The following is a 4,547-nucleotide window of genomic DNA, read 5'->3' on the forward strand; positions in this document are numbered from 1 at the left end:
CTGTGGCAGCGGCCATGGCGCTCGGTGGCTGCGTTTCCTCACATTCACCCAGAAACCCCACGGTGGCACTTGCTGTCTTGTCCGTAGGCGATCCCAACCCCTATGGACAAGGGGGAGGGTTGCGTGGGTGGGTGCCTGTGACCACGGGTGCCACCTCCTCCTTGTGCAGTGCCACCTGCTCTGCAAAACTGATGGGGGGGCAGAGGAGGAATCGCTGCAATTAACTTCTGATGCCCTGACTAATCAGCTGGCACAGCATCCAAACGCAGCTCCTTTGAGCCTGGTGAGCAAAAGTAGCCGGGAAAGTGGCCACTCGAGAGCATTGAGTGCCCCCTTCTCTCCCCTCCCCATGGGCATGCACTTGTGTTAGAGGGCCTGAGTGCTTTTATTTTGCTAAACCACTTTGAAGTGGAAACCAAATTGCACGTCTCCCTTTTCCCCCCAGCTCCCCTGAGCCCTCCTGGTTTTAATTAGTTCCATCTGATGTTCAGAGGCTTCCAAGAAATAAATGTGCTTTTAAACAAGTTGAAAAAAATGGTGGTGGCAGAGCAGAGGGAGCTGTCTCACCCACGCACAGGCTGACAAGGGACACGCGGTGAGCACAGTGCTCTGCCTGCAGCCAGGCTCCATTTCCCCCTTTGGCCACGGAGTCAGCCCTGTTGTGCACTTTTTCGATGCCCATCAGCTGAAGTTGCAGCCAGGTACCTTTGAGCAGCATGCTGAGGTAAAGGATCATGGAGAAAGATGCGTTAGCCTGCTTGCTGTACAGGCTTCAGCGTTCTTTCTTCTGCTCCTCCACCCGCTCATGCTTTGCTCTATGCTTTCTGTCTGTAGTTCAGCTTCTCAACCCAGGCTGAAAGAAGCAATAACAGAAAAGAAACAGTATCTCATAGGCATCTTGTCTCATTGTTTACAGACACTTCACCTTGCTGTATACAAACCTTTGCTGAGACAGACTGCATCATCCCTGTTGGAGTGTGGAATAAAATAAAGTCCTAACTCAGCACAGACGCTGGGTAAGCAGAAAAAGAGGCCACAGTCTCGCTGGAATGGTGCTAGGCAGAGTCCTTTAGGATAAGAGGGACAAAACCCCCTTCGGGGTTTGCACTGCACATCTTCCCTCCCCTTCTCTCTGTGCCCCCTCCATTCCTATGCTGCATACGGTCCTCAGGACAGGCTGCCAGAGGAGGGTTTTATTCCCACACAGGTTAACTTTTACCTTGGTTTCCCTTGTTCTCCTGATAAGCAAAGCCAGTAATCTTAGTGTTTGCTCTTTTGATTTGGGGAACAGTGAGTTGGAGCACATCCCTCTTATCTTGTCATAATTAATCTGCTGTCTTCTGTTCTGGCTGTCAGGTATTAAGCTGCCATGTGGCTGTGACTGTGGATTAGGTGAATGAGCTGAGTGCAGCTGCACCTCCCAGTCCTACCAGTGTCCCAGTAAAATTCCAGGTGCTCTTACTGCAGCTTGGGCTCATCTTGGAGAGAGGGAACAACAGCTGCCTTCTGACAGTCCATCCTATAAAGCATCCTATTTAGGCACCTCATAACCACTCAAAAGAGCCAGACACGGAGGGGTGTCTTATCCGATCAACATGAAATGTCTGCATTTCCCAGTTGCCTCCCCTCCATAGGGGCCCCCTGGGTCTCCCTTCTCCAAGGGGCCCCGATACTGCAGACAGCTCCCACCGCCCTGCAGCTGGGGTGGTGATTCCCTGGGGAGGCTATCGCCTGCCTCAAGGATGTAGGGTTTAGGCACCAGTTTAGTGCTGTTTTGTCCCCTTGTCACATGCCCTGGGTTTGCCCATCTCATGTTCAGGGACACTGTGACCCTCTGGCCCCGTCGCACCCAACAGGTACCGCTGGTTATGTCCCCAGGCTGTGGGGTGTCACACACCGACTGACGTGCAGGTACTCCAGGAGTTACTCTGGGTGCTGCAAAGGCGTGTAATGCTACGAACTACATGTGCCTGCCTGGGCCCTAACTTTGTCCTTGGCTCTCCATTTTGCAATTCCCTACATTTTTATAGATATTGTTAGAAATGTTAGGCTGGGAGGGGTCCTCAGCCAGCCACTTGTTAAAATCCTCCCTCTCCCACATGAAGGCAGGATCACCTATGACCGCAGAGAGCATCAGCTTTGGGGAGAATTCAGCTCAAACCCCGCAACTTGCAGCACATAGCACCTCTGAATTTGGGCGACACCTGCCAGGGCCATACCCCAAAGAGTGTGATATTGGAGGATCTGCCTTTACTTGCCCCCTGGGAGCAGCCCTACCTCAGGTGGCAGCGCTGCCGAGCAGCCAGGAAGGGGTTAAGGGGCTGCTTGGTCAGCGCAGGGCTCTGCAGGATTTAAAGGAAGGGGTGGGAGCGACTCGTCCTCCCCCTCCCAAAATGGCGGGAAAAGTTGGGAGTTTTCTGAGGCCGTGCAGGGCTGGAGGTAGCCCTCTGTGTGACCAGGCCACGCTAGGTTTGCCCATGGCTTTTTCCATGCTGAAGTTCCAGCAAAATGCTGGTAAGAGAACTGCAAAGCACTGGTCTGAGACCCAGGTACTGCTGTCCTCCCTTTCTCCCGTCCTGAAAGATCAAGTTTGCAAAAAGCCTGTTTTTCTTGGTTGTTTTTTCTGTCCCAGGGAGGGTGGTTGCAAGGAACTACAGAGATGGTGTCTGTTGGGGGTAAATACAGCGATGTAAGCTCTGTGCAAAGTACGTGTTTTCCTTGAGGAGGTGGGAAAGCCGTCAGTGCTGGCGGCAGGGCTTGGGGAGGGCCCTGGGCGAGAGGAGCTGCCTGGTTGTGGTGGGGTTTGCGTGCCAGGAGAGTGGGCCAACTTGGTTCCTGGTGAAAAGGGGTGAACTTCTGGAGACTGTGTGGTAATTCCACTTAGACTAGCAGCAAACTTACTCTTGCAAGACTTGCTGTCTTGCCTTCCAACTTTGTATGTATTTTATTTTTTTTTTTGTTGAAAAATGTCAGTTCAGTGCATTTGTCTGGGTAGAAGATTTTGCATTTGTTAACAAAAGCTTGCCCAGCACAAAAATCCTCAAGTGCCAGAAGGCTGGCGAAGCCCCACTCAATTACAGTACAGCTCCTGAAGTGATTGCCTCCTTCAAAGAACTCTTCTGCTATCAACTATGATTATGTGGTGTCACATTAGTGAGAGCACTGCAGCTGTGATTCCAGCTGCTCTTTCCTGGACACTGTCCTGCCTGTGAATGATTAAAAAAATATACGAAGCAACAAGCAGGTTTGATCAATTGGCCCGTGTTGTATCCCCAGGCAGCAGACGGGGTGGAGGAGAGGAAGCTTTAAGGGAAGTATTGTAGAGCATGTTTCAATGCTCTAAAATCTACCATCTATGGAAAAGGTGAAAATTAGTTATCTTTGTACAGCATTGCAAAATGTTGTGTATCAGTTTATTATGCAAAAATAACCCAAATCCCTTGGAGAGCTTCAGTTTTTACAACCAGACATTCTCATTTTGCTTTCAGATCTGGTTCAAGGTCTGGAAGTTGCTCTCTGAAGCCCTGGATGATGTGGGAGTCAAGGTAGGTTTGTGAAAAGTGTGTGTGGGGGCAGTTTGGATTTTCTCTGAATGAGTGCTGGTACTGACAACTTGCAAATTATGGCTCAGTGCAATCATGGTTAATTAAAGGTGGCCTGTGCTGGTATTGACCAGCTGGTATTACTGGTTAATTAGCTAATGAGGAAATGGGAAACACCATTCTCTCCCAACTCCTTGATGACTGTCTGGTTTCTGGTTTGCTCTTCATTAGCCCTTCTTCCACACACCTTGATTTTTTTGATCTTAAGAAAGAGCAGTGTTTCTTGTCATTTGGTCTTGGATTTTTTGGGGACTTGAAAGTTAACAGCATAGTCTGGATGATACCTGGTCATGTTGGTTTGCATGTCTTTGGGCTGTCACAGGATGCAGGTTCTCACCCCTTCGCTGTCTTGCCTTTTGGCATGTGGCTGAAGAGGAAGGATGATGCCTGGGTACAGGATGGTGTGTTGCTGTGCCAGCTGAATGAGAGGAAAAACTTGCAGGAGCACCTAGTGGAAAGCAGCATGTACAATCCACCAGTTTGGTTGCTCTTCATGTGGATATGGCTGGGTGTTTCAGGGACCCCAAAGGGCTTCTTGTAGTTGTGGATGTCCCAGTTCCCACAGGTGGTGGGTACTGCAACACTCAGACCACCAAATGAGGGCCAAGTGTCTAAAGTCTCCTTTCCTTTGCAGTAGCCGTTCAGCCAGAATATGCCATTGATGTAATTCTCCTTTTAAACATATGCATTTATGTATCTGTGTCTATTAATCTGTCTGTTAAAACAAAAGGTTGGAAACTCTGGAAAAGTGTTTTAATTTTTGGTATTGCTTAGGACAGGTTGAGTCTGTCCAAAACAGTCACACCAATACTTTGAAAGACCTGCGTTGGGGATTAAAAGGTGCGAGAGAATACTAAGGCACTGGAGTGCTTAGCTGAAGGCTACTGACTTAAAATTCATCCTGTGCCAGTGAGATGTGCTGGGTCACTAACACTGGTGAAGTAA

Source organism: Cariama cristata, unplaced genomic scaffold (assembly GCF_000690535.1).
Source record: "Cariama cristata isolate BGI_N322 unplaced genomic scaffold, ASM69053v1 scaffold10951, whole genome shotgun sequence".
NCBI classification, from domain to species: domain Eukaryota; kingdom Metazoa; phylum Chordata; class Aves; order Cariamiformes; family Cariamidae; genus Cariama; species Cariama cristata.